This window comes from Halichoerus grypus, chromosome 2, assembly GCF_964656455.1.
Source record: "Halichoerus grypus chromosome 2, mHalGry1.hap1.1, whole genome shotgun sequence".
Classification (NCBI taxonomy): Eukaryota; Metazoa; Chordata; class Mammalia; order Carnivora; family Phocidae; genus Halichoerus; species Halichoerus grypus.
In genome coordinates, this window is record NC_135713.1 from 92744281 (window position 1) to 92762847 (window position 18567).

General features: G+C 38.1%; 1 protein-coding gene and 1 non-coding gene across 3 annotated transcripts in view; both read right to left on the reverse strand.

Annotated features, from left to right (window-relative positions):
- Nucleotides 1–18567, reverse strand: part of CMYA5 (cardiomyopathy associated 5) — an 88783-nt gene that overhangs the window by 55582 nt on the left and 14634 nt on the right. The gene's annotated exons all lie outside the window — the stretch shown is intronic.
- LOC118539534 (U6 spliceosomal RNA) lies at nucleotides 6625–6732 on the reverse strand. The gene has a single exon (XR_004919218.1). It is a non-coding gene; the product is annotated as a U6 spliceosomal RNA (small nuclear RNA).

Sequence of the window (18567 nt, forward strand, 5' to 3'; positions counted from 1 at the left end):
CAGGCTGGAATGATTCAGTTCACCACCTACCCTTCATCGGGATTGTTCCCCCTGACCTCCCATGGCTCATCCAGGCTCACTCTGTGGTCACCAGGACCTTCATGATGGGCACTTGTCATCTGTGCCCTCTCCATTACTACTACCATCACCCTGACCTAGCTTTTTATCACGTCATCTCTAGTTTATTTCATTAGCTTCCTAATGTTTACCTCCCACCCTCCCCTATCCTTAACTACCCTACTCCTCTTTCCAGACCTACTGTACTAAAATTTTCCATCATCCCATTCCTTGCTCAAAAAATATCAGTAAATTCCTCATATCTGTGGGAAAAAGAGTTCAAAATACTTAACTTTCTGATCCCTAGTTGACCTTATTTCCGAGTACACACCTTCACCCTCTGCCTACCTTGTACATTTCTGTTTTAACTATATAATTCACTGCCCAGTAAATATATCATGTGGACTCTGGATCAGAGCCATACAGAGAAAATATAGAGACATCCCCAAAACAGCCTACAGGCTACACATTTCCTCATTTGTAAGCCAGGGATCAAATGGAACCTAGCTCTCTGGGTTGCTGTGAGGATTAAATTAGTTAATACACATGAAGTGCTCAGGAAAAGTGCCTGGCATATAGCTAGTGTTCAGTAAACATTATCTGTAATCAAGCTTCCACACATCATTGGATTAGAGACCAAGGGATCCTGGGCATGGCCGTTTTCAACTGCTACAGGTGAAAAGGTGGTCTCCTTGGACTGCTCTCATAGGCCCTCAAGAGACAGCTGGCTTTGGCCGCCCTTTCCATTGCCATTGAGCCCCGGTCAGACTCTGTAGTACTCTTCTCTGAAATTTTCTTGTACCTCTTCCTCCCGGGTGTTCATTCTGTTCCTGCATTTACAATTCTTATCCCCCATTTCACTCCACCTCTTCTGCATATCTAAATTCTATCTCCTCTTCAAGGCTTAGTTTAAAAACCTCCAGTGTTACTCTTCCTGATCAATTCAGCAATCATGTTTGCCATTACTTCATAAGCATTAAGTTGAAGATTAAAACTCCAATGGCTATATCCTTCTAAGAATATGGCTACAGTTTGCAATAAACACAAACTACTGACTGGCGTATACCATTCTACAACAATAAAAACAAAAACAAAAAGCTTCCTATGCTAAAAACCCATGAAGTATAAGTATTAAATTAAGTATTTTTGTAAGTATTAATATATAAATACGTATATATTAATTATTAACTTTTTGAAAACATATGCAGAATTTAGATCCCTTACTAATAATTTTTAATCATCAATCACTGCTTATGCCAGTGGTTCTTAACTCTGGACATATTTTAGAATCACCAGTAGGAAACTTTTTAAAAACACTGATGCTATCCCATACCCCTCCCCACAGAGACTCTGATTTAACTATACCAGGGTAGGATCTCAGCTTTGCTGTGTTTTTATGTTTTAAAAGCTTCTAAGTGACTCCAATCTAAAACAGAGTTGAAAAGCACTGGCCTAAACAATCCTAACTATGAAATTTAAGTAGTATACGCTTACTTCAAACACTTCCTAGTTAGACCAGGCTGAGCGCCAAGACCATAAATCCTTGTAGTTACAGTCTACTCCCCTTTCTTAAACCTCAGAGTTTCCCCAACAGTCTGCTGCAAAGAGCTTATGGACCACTGAGATCCTGACTTCCTTAACTCTCACCACAGCCAGGGAGAGCCTAGGGCAGCCAGAACCCCTGCCCAGCTGGTCTTCAACAGCAAGCAGCCTCATCCATTTATCCCAGGGCACTATAAGTAATTTCACTTCCTATACATGCCATGAGTGCAAAGGGCTGGAAAGCAATGGGAAGAACTAGTTTCTCCATTTCCTTGGCAACTCTGCTCTCACTTATTTGCTTTGGTATTAAACCACGGAACTTAATTAGGAATTAATACTCTATCTTGGTTCTGGATTGAATCTTATTTTACAATGTTTTTTCAAGCTATTTACATAATTAATTAAAGTTATTCCTCAGAATTTTCAATTCCTTCTACCCCTTCTTCCTTTTGTTTATTTAAGAGAAGCAGGATGAAATTAAAAAGTAAGGTTATGACATGCATCTGGGAAATCAGCATTTTGAATATCCATGATTGTAGTAGTATGATAAAAGCAATTATAAATTCAATTTAGAGTTAATTATTGATTGTAAATTTAATGTACTCAACCAGAGAAGTTTTCATTACTAGCTAGAATGAGTTCATGAGTGCTTAGCAGAATACCCAAATGGTGATCATAAGAAGAAAGAGCCCTACTGAGGTGGATTCATTCAATTGTTTGTTTATTCATTCACTCATTCATTCCTTCATTTAATGAACTTTTATTGGGCTTAAATACTAGGAATACAAATATAAAGACACAGAACCTTCTCTCAAGAAATTAAAAATCTAATAGGGAGACAGAACTAAACATTTTAACAAGTAAGATTAGTACTATTCTAGAAGACAAGCAAGATACAGTGACAATGTAAAGAAGAGAAGACTTCACAGAGGAAAGATACTTGAGTTGGATTTTGAAGAATAAATAGGAGTTTGCCAAATGGATGAGGCGTGGAGGTGGTGTGAGGATGGAGAGGTTATTCCAGGAAAATGTCACAGAATATGCAAAATGTACATATGAATAAATCAGCCTGGCTCACTGAAAAACCTAAAGTATTTTGGGATGTCTGGATTTTTGGAGAGAAGCAAAGGAATAGAAGAATGACAGAGCCAACAGGAATCAGAGAATGACTATATTAGCATGTGTAAAACCACAGCCCAAGGATTCACATTACACTCAGTCTAAAAAAATAATTTCCCTTAATAGAAGAGAAATGGTCTGCATAGAGTTCAGAAATATATTTCTTATTCAAGAACACAAGTGTTCTCATCTATGCAAAGATGTATACATCAGTGTCTCATAGTTAATGGATATTGGCTATGAACATCATCTCATTCATTCTCCTCTGATTCTCACAGAGCAAACTTCTCATTATTACTTGGCTTCCCATGTAGAAGATAGACACATCTTGATGACCTGTGTATATAGCTCACTTTCTGTCCCCTTTCAGAAACGGGCAAGGAGAAGGTTTAGTGGTCTGAGTTACATCAGGAAAAAAATAGATTGATACCAGAGCTGAGTGCCAAACACTCCTCCTTCCTTTTGAGGATAACCTTTATCTGATTAAGGAAGTTTCCTTCTATTCCTATTTGCTGAGAGAGTTTTTAAAATAATGAATGAATGAATGAATGTTAAATTTTATTAAACATTTTTTATACAACTATGGTGATGACCATATCCTCTATTCTGTTAATGTGAATTACAGTGATTGATTTCCAGATGTCAAACCAACCTTGAATTCCTAAAACGACCTCAAGTGGTTGTGATGTATTATACTTTTTTTTTTTTAAGATTTTATTTATTTATTTGATGGAGAGAGACACAGAGAGAGTGTGAACACAAGCAGGGGGAGTGGGAGAGGGAGAAGCAGACTTCCCGTGGAGCAGGGAGCCTGATGCGGGGCTCGATCCCAGGACCTTGGGATCATGACCTGAGCCGAAGGCAGACGCTTAACGACTGAGCCACCCAGGCATCCCAGAAATATTAACTTTTAATCATTATGAAATGTCCCTTTTATCTCTGAATAATGATTTTTGCCTATGTATTCTTTGATACTAATAAAGTTGTACTTTGATATTAATTAAATTATACCAGTTTGGTTTTGATTAATGTTTGCATGCTATTATCGCTTTGCATTTTTACTTTTAGCCTTTCTGTATCCTTATCCTTATATTTTAGATGTGTCTCTTATAAGTAACTCAAAGATTTTTTAAATCAACTCTGATAATTTAAATGGAGCACTTAGTTCATTTAAACTTAATATAATTACCAATATAATTATCATATATTTGGGTTAAGTCTTCTATCTTTGCTTTCTATCTGTACTACCTATTCTATGTTCCTTTTTCTCTTCTTTCTTGCCTTATTTCTGATTGAATATTTATTATTATTCCATTTTCCCTATCAGGTTGGCAGTTACATTTTACTATTCTTCTAGTGATTACCCTAAAGATTACAACATGCATCCTTGATTAATTAATGTCTAACACAAATTGGTATTTTTATTTTTCCAAGACAACACAAAGACCCTAAACCACTTTAATTTCAATTTACATGCTACTGTAATTATATTTTAATTCTATAAATATTTTTAAATCCCATGGATATAACTTTATTACTATTTTAAACTGTCAATATTCATTTAGACTTACCTAGATACTGAATCTTTCTATTGTGTTTCATTCTTTCCTGCATCTCCAACATTCCATCTGGAATCACTTTCCTCCTCCCTGAAGAATTCCATTTAGTATTTCCTTTAGTGTGAATCTCGTGGTGATAAAATCTCTCTACTCTTTTTTTTTTTTTAAGTCTTTTACATTTCCATTCTTGAAGAATATCTTTTCAGGGTATAAAATTCTAGATTGGCAGATATTTTCTCTCAACACTTTAAGAAGTATCATTCCACTGTCTTCTATCTTCCCTTGTCTCATTGATAAATCAACTGTTAGTGTAATGTTGTTTTCTGAAGGTATTCTGGATTATTTCTCCCCACCACCACCCAGCTATTTTTAGAATCTTGCTGTTGTCTTTAGTTTTCAGAAGTTTTACTATGCTGTGCTTAGGAATCTTATCCTGCTTGGAGTTTGTATGGCTTCTTAAATCTGGATATTGATGTCTTTCATCATCTTTGAAAAATTCTCAGCCATATTATGTTCAAATATTGCTTCTATCCCTTGTCCCTTTTCTCTTTGTCTGAGATTCCAATTTTTCATAAATTAAAATTTCTCACTGTGCCTTATCTGTGCTTCATTTGCATGTTTCTTTCAATCTATCATTCAGCACATTTATTCTCTCTTCTGGTGTGTCTAAACTACTACTACAACCATCAAATGTGTCATTGTTATTATATTTTTCAGTGCTAATATTTCCATTCTTTTAATTGTTTCCAATCCTCTGACAAGTTCTCAATCTTGTCTTTTATTTCCATGTCCCATTCTCCCTATAAATAAGTTCAGCATTATATAAGCATCACCCTCCTCCAGGAGCCCTACTCTTTCTATAGCAATCCAGCTATGCCCTGAATAAGTAAGACTCTTTGTGGGATGAGAGCTTGAAGGATTCATGTGCTCTGCTACTTCTCCATTTCTGAATTTCCCCCAGTAAATCCTAATTTATATTTTCATTGTGTAACATACATACCCCTTTGTATAGTGAGGAGGGGATATGATAACCCCTGAATGGTGTTTTGGTAGCTTGCTGATAATATTTTTATATCCCACTGTTGAGCTGACATATTTTCTAAATTTATTTTGTGTGTGTGAGTTGTATTAGTATAAATCAGTTCTCAAGAGATGAATTTTATTAAATGTGCTGGGAAAATCTAACTTCTTTGTTCCAAAATGAAGCATAAGGTCCTGGAATATGATCATATCAAAAAAATTCTTGTGTTTGCAATTTAGCAGTGATCAGCCTCCTTAGATACCCCTGTTTATTTCCATTTCACTTTAGTTGAAACAGAGACTAGTAACTTACTGAAAATTAAATTATTGGTCATGGATGGAAAGAGCCTTGTGACTTTATAATATTTTTCATTTTACAAGGGAGAAAACCAAAGAAAGGGAATACACATATATCCAAATTGAGATTTTTAAAGAGGAAAATGGCTAGCCCTCAAAGTAGAGCTACCAAAATAATGATTTCCCTTATCTCATCATCATCTTTATTTTAATTGGTACTCTCATTTTTACTTAAAGAAAATAGAACTATGCTTCTAAAGAAGTGAAACAGGTCCTCAAACTTTGTATCTGAAGGCTAAGATAATTATTATATTTTGTTTCTATTGGGCTCAAGATTAATATTCTAGGAATGAGCAGTCCCTTCTTCTGACCAACAGTTAAAGTGACATTCCTTAAGGGAATATCATTTTGAGCAATGCCTTAGATTTTCATGATGACTTATTCCACTCTCAAGCAATCACAGTGCACTAATAGTGTACCAAATGAAAAAAGGTAATGGATAGGATTTTTTCTTACTATATCTGTTAAAGTGCATTAAGTTTCAACAGTTATAACAGTATAATAAAGTCACATTTGATCTTCCATATATTGCAAACTTTGAAAAACATGTTTTTAAAGTATAAAATGTCAAGCAAGCTTGTAATCTTATAATACAAATTGTTGGTATTTTATGTGGGCCTTTAAAAAAGAACCAAGAGTTCTTAAAAACATAATCACTAATTCTACAATTAATATTTTCACCAAAAATTAAGTGAATACCCATGTCCTAAGCAGAAAATTAATCATATGCATTGCTGAACAAAAAGTAATATAAAATAGCTTAGGTTAAGAGGAGCTTATAGGCTATTAGGCAGTTAAGGAAAAAAAAAATGCATGAATCCATGAATGAAAAAATTATTATAGAGGTTTATCATGCCCTAACATAAAGTCCTCGTTTTGTAAGTATACTAAAGACCAATAAAGTTCTGTGTGGATGAGTAGAATAAGTATCTTATTTTCACAATGACCAGACATTTCATTAAGTGTGGGAGTTCGGGCCTTCTACTACTTGAAACCCATTTATCATCCTTGCACAGGGGCCATGCTAATCTTCTCTGTATTGTTCCAATTTTAGTATATGTGCTGCCGAAGCGAGCACAACCCATTTATCTTTCTACCTTTATCTTCTACCCTTCTTCTTCATGAACCCTGTGCTCCAGCCAAACATGGCTTTACTTACATCCTTCTTTTTACTTGGAATGAATCATCTCTGTACATCCTAACTTTACACTTTTCAGAGACCAGCTCATATATCAACTTCTCTATGTACCTGTCAATGATTCTCTGAGCCAAAAGTAATTTTCCTCCTCTGAACTTCTGGAATCTTCATGTAGTCTTCTATGGCATTTAAAATCCTACAGTAGTTGTTTTTACATATATCTTAGCTGCTCTACAAGGCTATAAACTACCTATGAGCTATAAACTACCTATGAGGAATCCTGTCTTTTAGTGGTTCTTTTATTAGCTCTCCTCTTGTGAAGTCTTTCCAAAACACTCACCTTTGTTTCCAGAATAACTCTTCTACTTTTGCACTCAGTTCATCAGCTTCAGTAATATTTAATTAAATCATGTAATAACAATAACAAGTACAACTAGTATTAAAAGGTTTGGGGGCGCCTAGGTGGCTCAGTCGGTTAAGCATCCAACTCTTGATCTTAGCTCAAGTCTTGATTTCAGGGTCATGAGTTCAAGCCCCGCACTGGGCTTCACACTGGGCATGGAGCCTACTTAAAGATAGATAGATAGATAGATAGATAGATAGATAGATAGATAGATAGATAGATAGATAAAATAAAATAAGTTTGGGAATAGTCACAACTGACCCTTAGTAAAAATGCTACTCAAAATGATGAGTATTATTAGACAGTAGCTTGCTACAAGGAGTGGTTAGCTTGCCTTGCCTGTTTTAAGGAGAAAACGGGGATCTTTGGTTCCTCTAGCCAATTAGGTTTAGTGGAAAGTAGTTAAAAGAGTTTATATTACTCTTTCTGTATATTTCTAATCTCCACGGAATTTCTGTTTCAGATGAATGTCAAAACTATAAAATTTCTTCAATCATCATTGACTTTCAACTGATTTCAAACTGAAGCCCAAAGTCCAGATTCACTCATTCAACAAGTATTTACTGAGCTCCCGTTGTGTAGTAGGCACTGTGTTAGGCACAATTTGTTTTACAGCAAAATAACCATTTGGTGCAAATTTTCTAAAAGAACTTTGCAGTTCACTTCAAATTAACCAATTTGGTCTGAGCTATAGATTTATGGTAGAACTACAAGTTAATTTTTCCTCATTTATTCTTCTGAAATCTAAGAATGTATTTGGATGTTGCTACTGGGGGCAGCTCCACAGTAAAACAAATTAGGTGCTTGCCTAAGCCCTCATGTCTACGGGAGTGTTGCCAGACACAATCAACATTCTCCCAGCCTAGTTTGAGAACACTCAGTTCTGTGGGAACATTTTTCTGCCCATCTATACAAGGGAGCATGAATAAACTGTGCAATATAAAGATTCACATCTTTTTAGATTTTTTTAAAGGAGTTTTTTTATCTGTAAAATCTCATAAAATACATGACAGTAATTTCTTTAAATTATTAAAAAGAGACATTAATTGCTCATTCCAGATATTTCTTTCCACGTGGAAGGACATCTTAGTGTAACCCTCCTTCCTAGCTTAGCTTCCCTCTATCACTGTTTCCTATTTTACTCTGTTCCTTGTGCTGTTCAGTATATAGAACAGGCCCTCCTGTGGAGAGGCCTGTAGTTCTTCAGAATTCATGACTGGGTATATTAAGTCTGTTTATTTCTGAGACTTGGTATTAGAAAACACATTGTTATCCTACACCTAAGGCACATTCTTTGATATCATCAGCTTATTAGTAATAAAGCTGACATTTTGATCTCTATTTGCCATTCCTTTGATTTATTTATCCGTTGTCGCAGGATTTAGGCAGGGAGAAGAGGGTGTTGTGTAATAATCTACTTGTCAAAGCCCAGTAAACACAAATGACCACAAGTACAGCAGTTGGCAAGCCTAAAGGACATCACTTGACAGCAAGAACAGATAATGATAGCTAACCTACGTGCTTGTGAGTATGCACCGTAAACTGATGTGCGGACTAATCAGACCAAGAGAAATCTGCCAGTCAGAATTCAGTAATGCCCTGTTCACATGTGGGTTTCTTTCACAAGCACACAGAACTGTGCACAGCTTTATTTGCACTGGTTTGCACCAGAGCTAAAATGGATGCATTATAAACAACATAGACCAATATTAAAAATTCATTACCCATGGTCAGTGATAAATAATATTATATCTGTGGCAAAAATGTTCATGAGCTGGAAAGAATAAGGGTTGACAATCTGAGTCAGATTGTACAAAAAAAGATAAATGTTGGTATTCTTCAATGGCTCAGGCTACTTTAGCTTCGGGGCATGCCAACTCAGGCTGGTCCTGCAGTGATCTGCTGACAGGAGGAAGGAAGCCTGGATTTTAGTGCTTGCTCTGACACTCACCCAGTGTCTGGTGTTTTGCATGTAAACAAAACAAAGTTCCTGCTCTCATGTTGCTTAAATTCTAGTAGAGGGGAAGACAGAGAAAAAACAAAGCAAACATATAAATGTTTGGCAGCGGTAAGTGCTGTGAATAAAATAAAACAGAATAAGTAGGATTGAGGGCAATGGTTTGGGAGTTGGGGTGCTATATTGTACAGGGTGGTCAAGGAAAACCTCTCAGTTAAAGAGACATTTGAGCAGAGACTGGGAAGGAGTGAGGGACTAAGCATGCAAATACCAGCAGAAAGAGCAGAGCAAACAACAATACTAACATTGTTCAGATGAGACTGCTTGGCAAACACACACAGCAAAGATGGGAGTATGATGAAGCAGGGCAAGGGGGAGAGAGAGAAAAACAAGAGGTGAGGCCAGAAGGGTAACTGGGAGCCAGTTCACCAGGGCGTCAAGGCCATGGGAAGTATTTGGACTTCACTCTGAATGGGACAGTAAGCCATTGGACTGTCAGGCCTGCCATCTTCTAGTCACTCAGAGACGGGAGCTATTCAGACTAAGCTTGCTGGCCCATCTACCACCCTGCCCTACCCCAATCAGGAATTTGAATCTTAAAAAGCGCCATTGGATGGCTGAAAATCCACAGCACCCAGGACAGATAATCAGACTTTCTTGTTCCCTGGACCCCATATAGCACTCCCCTGGTTCTTGCCCAGTTCCTCAGTCTCCCATTTGTTCTGTGAGATTTTCAAAGTTCTAATAGATGCCATTTGCTATTTGTATATGGAGAATTGTTTCTTTGCTCACTATTAGAGATGGCTAGCTTATCACCAAGCTTGTTTCTCTTCTTTCTGGGCTTACAGATAGTCTATACTTCCTGGCCTCCTTTGAGTTAGGTGTGTCCAGATGGCAGCCAAGTGACAAGTTCTAGCCAATGGAAAGTGAACACTAGTAACATATGCCATTCCTAGGTCGGGATCACTAAAACCCCCCACATGTGACCCTCTCTACTTTTTCCCTGCAGAGTTTGAAGGACAGCAACCTTAAATGCCACATAATGAAAAGTGCAAAGCCACAACAAGTAAGATGCCTCAGGCCCTGAGTCACTACTTGGAGGAGACCTGCCCAACCAGAAAAACCTGCATCGGACTTTTAAGTAACTCAAGAGAGTAACTCAAGAGAAAGTTTTATTATGATAGTTCACTTACAGCAGCTAGTGTTATCTTATCTAACACAAACCTAACTACATGTCTCAGTCATCCTGAAACACCTCACTCTGACATTAAACATCTGTACTACTTGGCATAGAAAACACTTCTTTTATTATATATATATATAATGATACAAGTAAATGAAAACATTCTTGTAAAATATTAATCTAACATTGATAAACCTCCCTTAACTACCACAACTACTATTTCAGTCCCATAATCAGAGCTAACCCAGTTAATCGATAATATGTTGCAAATTAAAAAACAAAACCGAGCCTGGCAAAATAAATAATAGAAACTCTGTTTTCAGATTCTAACAAGTACTCATAATGCGGAAAATAATGAGAATACTAAGAGGAATAACACAGTGCCTGTCTTCTAGGAACATCAACCCTAGCATGTTGATATATCGACAGAGATCATTAAAATACAGCTGACACATGCGATAACAGAAAGAATGTGCAAAAAGCCTTCAGACATGGATGTACAGAGAAGGAAATTTTTTAACTTTGGAGTAGATTGGGGCAGGCTGTGTGAATATATGTGAAAGGAGGGGTCTGCAACATAATCATAGAATATAAAAGGTTGATACAAGGTTTTGTAAAATAAAAATGAGTTTCCCAGAAAGACCAGGTTAGGGATGGTTGTGGACAATTCAAGTAAAAGGAACAAGTACAAAAGGAGGGAGTTGTGAAACCATAGGGTCTGTCTGGGTGTGCAAAAGTCTAATTTTGAAAATGGAAAGACCCAGTGGCATATATGTTAGTATTATTTAGATGCTTCCAAATGCCACTGCAACCTCCAAGTAGATTGGAAAATACCCATCACTCAGGGCTTTAGACAGTCCTGATAATTAGTTAATGATGAGCTGCATATATGCTTGAGATAACTTGGGTCGCTGAGTGCCTGAGACATGTGCTTGACCTTTCAACCAGGAGTAGATGAAGAAGTGATTCATTTGCAAGTACAAGATTTCAAAATAGTGACTATCTTTCTTCTTTCTGACTCCCACCCCTCCGCAACCAAAATATTATATGTGGGCCATAAGCAGAAACTTCTCCATTTACTTCAAGTAGGAAATGTCTACCCAGTAGTGGGTAAAGGTGTTACATGACCCATCAGGACTCTGGAATTATAGGAGCCATTTATCTCCCCAGAGTTAAAAAGAGTAGTTTGGGTTTCAGAGTGAGCAATCAATTTATAAATACTTGGGGGGGAGGTGCCTAAATGGCTCAGTTGGTTGAGCCTCCAACTCTTGATTTTGGCTCGTGTGGTAATCTTGGGGTCATTGCATTGACACCTGCGTGGGCACCATGCTAGGCATGGAGCCTGCTTGAGATTTTCTCTCTCCCTCTCCCTGTGCTCCCCACTCCCAGCTCGCGCACACACTCACTCTCTCTTACAAAAATAATAATAATAAATAAATAAATAAATAAACAAATAAATACATGCATACTTAGGAGATATTTATCTATTCAGGGCCTGGCCAAGAGTTGGGGGCCATGATTTAATTAAGTAAACTGTAGGCAAATGTCTGAATCCCCCCGAGAGAAGTATAAAAACTCATCCACCGAATTCTCCACTATTATAGAAAACTAAGGGCAGAAAGGTGCCAAGTCTAGAGAACCAAAATAAATGAACTATGGTGTGACAGGACGGGTTATCATAGCTTAGTGACTACTTCAGACCAAAACATGGTCTTGGGAGTTCCTCAACAGGGGCACTATTGACATTTGGGGCTACATAAATTCTGTGTGCTAAGAATGTTTAATAGTATTCCCTGGCCTCTTTCCACCAGATGCTACCAGTACTTGGCCCCCAAACCAAAAATGTCTTCAGAATTATACTAGTTGAGAACCAGTGGTGATAGACCCAAGAGTAAGAGGAAAAAACAATCAACCACAAGCAACATTAACCTTGGCTGAGCATGTAAATAGAAAACCATGGAGGATAAGCACAATTGTGTTCTGGGATTCCCAGCTGAGGACTTAAACACAGGCTTAGCTCTTTAGCACTGGAATTCTTCAACAGCTACTGAGTATTAGCACAGAACAGAAACTGTGCCCCACCAGCCAGTGCTGTCAGATTCCTGTGAGGGGTGAGGGGTGGTTACCAAGAGACAGAGCACTTCATCTGAAGAGAATGTGTCAGGCTGGGATCTTTTTTAAAATAAATCAGTGAGTCAGGATAGACTTCTCCCCTGCTGTTCCACTGACTTTTTTTTTTATACTACAATTAAAACTCCATAAAAGCATGGAGGATGAGGACTAATTGTTCCAAAAAGTAGGAAAAATTTGATCGGTTTTCCTCATTTCCTGAGTGACCCTCCAGTAATTTTTCTTAGGTTTGCAACAAAGAAAGAGCCCTTATGTTGTGGCCTTGAAAATAACAATAACACATTTAAAGATAAAACCCAGCTCCTCTATTAGCTCCCATTCTCTCCTATGAAATGAGGGTTTGTCCATATGCCTAGTAGAGTATATGGCAACATTTTTCTTTTCTCTGTCATTTTTGAAAGGAAAAAAAAATAATAATAAAACACACCAAGACCTCACTCCAGCAGATGCTTCTGAGCTGAATGGGGATGGGTAAGAAACTTCTGGCCCTGAGGGTTCCAGAGAGAGGACCTTCCACCTGTACCAGCAGAGAGGGTGGGGGGATAGGTTGGATGAACCTTACGGAGATACCACCAGCCGTGCAGTGAGACCACCGTCTACCTAGCTGATGATCCCTTCATCAGGTCCAAACGCCATTGCTAGAAAAAAACATTTTACCTACAACATAATGCGAACAGTAAACACAACATCATAAAAGGAAGTCTCTTAAATTCCAGAGAGAAAAAGAGACAGAGATTAAATAAAATTAATACACTAGGAGTAATTTGCCAGTAGCTTGTTCTAGTCTTTTTGTTTCTGACTGTAAAATCTCAAAACTGGAAGTCAGCAAACACAAATTCAATAGTTTAATGTTGGGATAAATAGGATTAATGTAAAACTCTGTATCCCCCAAATCATTTTTATAAGACTTTAAAGTACTTAGATATCTTTAGCAGCTCAAAAATTAAGATGAATTTCCCATAACATTCTCTTATTCATCACCCACAAAGGAGAAAGACAGAAAAATCTAGCAAAAAAAATTTATATTTATGAAATCTAGTACAATGTTTTAAAAAGCATAATAAAGGCAACACTTGCTAATACTTTTCTCCCTATTCCTCATTTGAATTCAGGTGAAAAGTCAAAAAATTTTTTAAAGATTTATTTATTTATCTGAGAGGAAGAGAGAGAGAGTAAGGGGAGGCGCAGAGTGAGAGGGAGCAGACTCTGCTGAGACATGGGGCTCAATCCCAGGACCCTGAGATCATGACCTGAGCTGAAATCAAGAGTCAAGATTTTGATGTTCTGTCTGTAAAAATAAGAATTTTTCCTAATTGCCAATTATAAATTTCACTGTGGGAAATGTGGGAAAACAGAAAAGCACAAAAAAAATTTAAATGACCAGTAATCCCAATACTCAAAGATGACTACTTTTAATATACTTGGTGTATTTCTTTCATTCTTAATCTATCCTGAGATGTTCTTTTTAAAAAAAATTTTTTTTACACAAATGGTATGTTTTATAATGTGCTCTTTAAATTTAAAAATATATTCTGAATATTTCCCATGCTATTATTATGTTCCAACCGCTCTTTTCAATGTTTTTGGTCTCAAAACTACTTTATCCTCTTAAGAATTATTGAGGACCTCAAAAAGCTTTTGTTTATGTGGATTGTATTTTTTATTTTTATAGTATTAGTAATTAAAACAAAAATTTTGAAGTTTATTAATTCATTTTAAAATAAAGTAATACTTACATGTCAACATCAGTAATATATTTTACAAAATCTAATTCTATTTTCCAAAACAAACAAACAAAAACATTTAGTGAGAAAAGTGACATTATTTTAGAGTTTTGCAAATACTTTTAATGTTTGGCTTAACAGAAGGCAGCTGAATTCTCTTATCTGCTTCTGCATTCAAAATGTAGATATGTTCTGTTAGCAGAAATATATGAAGAAGGGGTATGTGACTCTTAATCTCAGGGTCGTGAGTTCAAGCCCCGTGTTGGGCGTGGAGACTACTAAAAACAAACAAACAAACAGAAACCGTATATGAAGGAAATCTAGCCTCATATAGGTAGTTGAAAAAGGGAGAAATGACTTTCAGATTATTGTGGGCATTTTTCCTTATACCACACCAAACTTGACAAGTTTTAAAGATTAGTTGCAATGTGGAATCTAAATAATAATAATAATAATAATACAATGGACTTTTCCTACTCTACACTCTCATGAGTGAAAGTGGCAAATACAGATGTGCCAGTATTACAATGGAAATAGTTTTAAAGATTTTTTTTTAATTTATGTATTTATTTGACAGAGAGAAACACAGCGAGAGAGGGAACATAGCAGGGGGAGTGGGAGAGGGAGAAGCAGGCTTCCCGCTGAGCAGTGAGCCAGATGTGGGGCTCGATCCCAGGACCCTGAGATCATGACCTGAGCCGAAGGCAGATGCTTAACGACCGAGCCACCCAGGCACCCCTACAATGGAAATAGTTTTGATCTTGAGGACACCCTGAGAGGAGATCAAACTTTAAGAGCTACTACTGGTCTACCACTTCATATTTAATATTTAACACTGCATTCTATCACAGTCTAGAACACTACCCCATACTCTATTGTCAACATTTACACTATCTCTAAGTTTTTGCTATTATAAAAAAAATGCTATGACAAACACCCTCATATGTACCTCTTTCTGCACATTTATTTTCTTAGAATAACACCTTAGGAACTTGAGGGTCAAACAAACTTATTTTTTCAGGATTTTTATGCATGTTGCCAACTTCCCCTCCACAAAGGTTTATCAGTTTGCATTCCTTTCAGTAGGCTGTACAAGAGCCCTCCGTCCTGACCCACACTTTTATCAACACTGGGTACCGTGTGAGCCCTGTCTTGAGAGAAGTTTTTAGAAAATCAAAATGTGACTGGGCTAGTTGTTAGTGAGCTCACTCTTTCAGATAAAATACATTATTTGAGATTTACTGGAATTCTCTGCTCACTGAGTACTTCTCTGATAATTCTACCACAGTGTTTATTTACTGCTATTTTGCATTATTACAATTAGTATTTACCATGGGTCTTTTACTTGACATTAAGTTTCTTCAGACAGAAACCATGTCTCATTACCTTAGTATATGCCACAGTGCTGAGCCCATGGGATAGAGAGAGATGGGGTAATGGTGGAAATAACATTTTGTACCTCAGAGAGATCTGTGTTTAAATCCTGGCTTCACCCCTTAACTAGCTGTGTGAGCTTGGGCATACTACTCCCCCTTCCTTTCCTGAGCTTGAAGGTCATCCTCAGTTAACAGGGAGACTAATATGTACTTTCTAAGGCAGCTGTGTTGCAATGGTATGTGTAAAATACTTCATACAACACTTGGCGAATAACAAACGTTCCATATGTTTGTTCTCTGCCTTTTCCTTTCCAATGTTAAATTCACCTTGTAAAGCCCAGACTTTGAGGATCTACAAATCCACTTTGATTTACTCTGAACACCGTCACTAAGACAGAAGGCATCTCTCTAACAGTGATTACCTCTGGAAAGTGTAACTAAGCAAAAGCGGTGAGTTTTCTGGTTATTCTTCCCTGTATCGCTCAGTCGTTACTCATTCTCTCAGTCAACATCTCTGAGTGTGTGCAGTGTGTTCCGAAGACAAATTACACACAGTCCCTAAACAACAGAAAGAATGAAAGTGCCAGAATGCCACAATCATGTTGAAACCTGAATTCAGAGAAAAGCCGTTCACCAAACTGCGCTGAGAGAGCTTCCTAACTACGTCCCAGGGGCTGCAGGTACATCATCCCTGACCCTATTGTGGCTCAAAGCTCACAATTATTGCAGTGGGGCTTCAGGACTAGTGTAGCTTAATGGGACCCTGAGATGTATTCAAATACATTTCTAACAAGAAACTTTTGACATTTTCTGACCACCCGACTGAGGAAATGAGAGGAAGACAGTAGTGAGCGAGGTACAGAGCAGACTGACGTTCACTCCCAGTTTTAACTCAAAAGTAAAACAAAGCACCAAACAAGGAGAATTACTTGTGCATCTGAGAGTACACCCCAGTTAAGGTGCGGGTGAGGACGGGTCACTGGGGAGCAGCCCTGCGAGCCGGCAGCACGGGCCCAAAAAACTGCTCAGGTCAGGAGGTCCTGACAGATCATACTGAGAGGGAGGGAGGGGACCTGACACCCATTCACACTCTCCTCTGCTCCAGGAGCACGAGAGACCCTGGTGCGTTCCTACTTTCATTTACTCCCACACACACCCACCTCTTTCAGAGTCTGAGGTTCAAAGAGGTCATGCAGCTCTCACCAGTATACCCCGGAGACCTTCGAGTGCTAAGGCTTTAACAGCTCCGGGAGAGATTCAAAGAAAGTCTGGGACTCTTGATTCTTGAAGTCAAACTGAGAATGATCGTGAACTTTTGGCTACCAGCACCCGGATGGTATCTGCTCAAGTTGGTGTTAGGTCATTATAAAGCTCTCTTAACTCTATATTCGATAGAGTTGAAAATATTTGCAATAGGGAGGCATGTGGATGGGAAGGATGAATTCCTCCTGGTCTGAAGCAGGCTTTTAAAAATTTGCTGGTAGTAAGTTGTGGTGATGAAGGTGGAATGGCAGCTTGGGTTTCAATATTGTAACTGTTATGTCCAAAAGATTCCTTATTGGGGGAGAAAAGTATTTCGGGAAATGTGGGGCATGACTCCACCTTAAGGGGGTTCTTTTGGCTAGCCCTGAAGGAAGGGCACATGTGTAGCCAAGGCCTGTAGGAGAAAAAAACATCTAACAGAAATGTTAAGGAGAGCAGTGCCTGGGTGGCTCAGATGGTTAAGCATCTGTCTTCAGCTCAGGTCATGATCTCCAGGGTCCTGGGATCGAGCCCTGCATCGGGCTCCCTGCTCAGCGGGGAGCCTGCTTCTCCCTCTCCCACTCCCCCTGCTTGTGCTCTTTCTCTCAAATGAATAAATAGAATCTTTAAAAAAAAAAAAAAAAAAGAAAAGAAATGTTAAGGAGAGATTAAAAGCACTCTTGGTGCTAAGAACAAAATGTGGAAGGGCAGATGTATCTAGGCCTCAGAGGGAAGAGGAAACAGGAAAACCATGAGGAATCTTGTCTCTCTGTCTCTCTCTCCTTTAGCATAGCTTCCTCAGTTTCTCTTGCACGCGGCTCAATAGGGCTGCCACCAACCAGCACCTTCAGTCCCAGAGTCTATACAACTGCTTGGAGTTCTGTTTTTCTTTGTAACAAACAATTATTTCCCAGGGAGATTAAGAGAAACCAAAAACAAAAACAGAATCGTGGCTTTCTGGAAAGGTATTTTATTGCTTCTCCCTCTCTCAACCTCTATATTCCAAAGAACAAAGAGGAAGGAGTGGGAAAAACATTACAACCTCACCTCTAGTGGATGGCATGAGCTGTCTTGATGAAGGACGGAGGCCTTCCTGAGTGACAGGATAGATTCAAATGGCTTTCACTCTCTTACCCCTGTATAGACAATAAGGTGTGCTCACAGAATTCTGGGACAGAGGCATTCCTTGTATGTGCTCTATTTTGGGTGGACTGTTTTACGGTTTTAGAAGCTCACTTGAGTGACCCTACATTCAGAGTCCTACCCTGCCTATCTATATAGGATCTCCTCTCCACCCATCTTCTATATTCTAGACTACCTGCCTTGACAGATAGCCTTTATTTAGCTTTAAATAGCATTTTTTTTCCCGGGTACTAACTCAGACACCAAGTTACACTCAGCAATTTTAGCTAATGTTCTTCTTGGACAGTTTGCAGAAGTAAATTTAGAACTTTTTTTTTTAAAGATTTTATTTATTTACTTGACAGACACAGCGAGAGAGGGAACACAAGCAGGGGGAGTGGGAGAGGGAGAAGCAGGCTTCCCGCAGAGCAGGGAACCCGATGCGAGGCTCGATCCCAGGACCCTGGGATCATGACCTGAGCCGAAGGCAGACGCTTAACGACTGAGCCACCCAGGCGCCCCTAGAATTTTTTTGACTAATAGAAAAATTAACAATTTTTTAAAAAAACAGAAAAACCAGTATTCTATCCAAAATATTATTTTTTTAAAGATTTTATTTATTTATTTGAGAGAGAGTG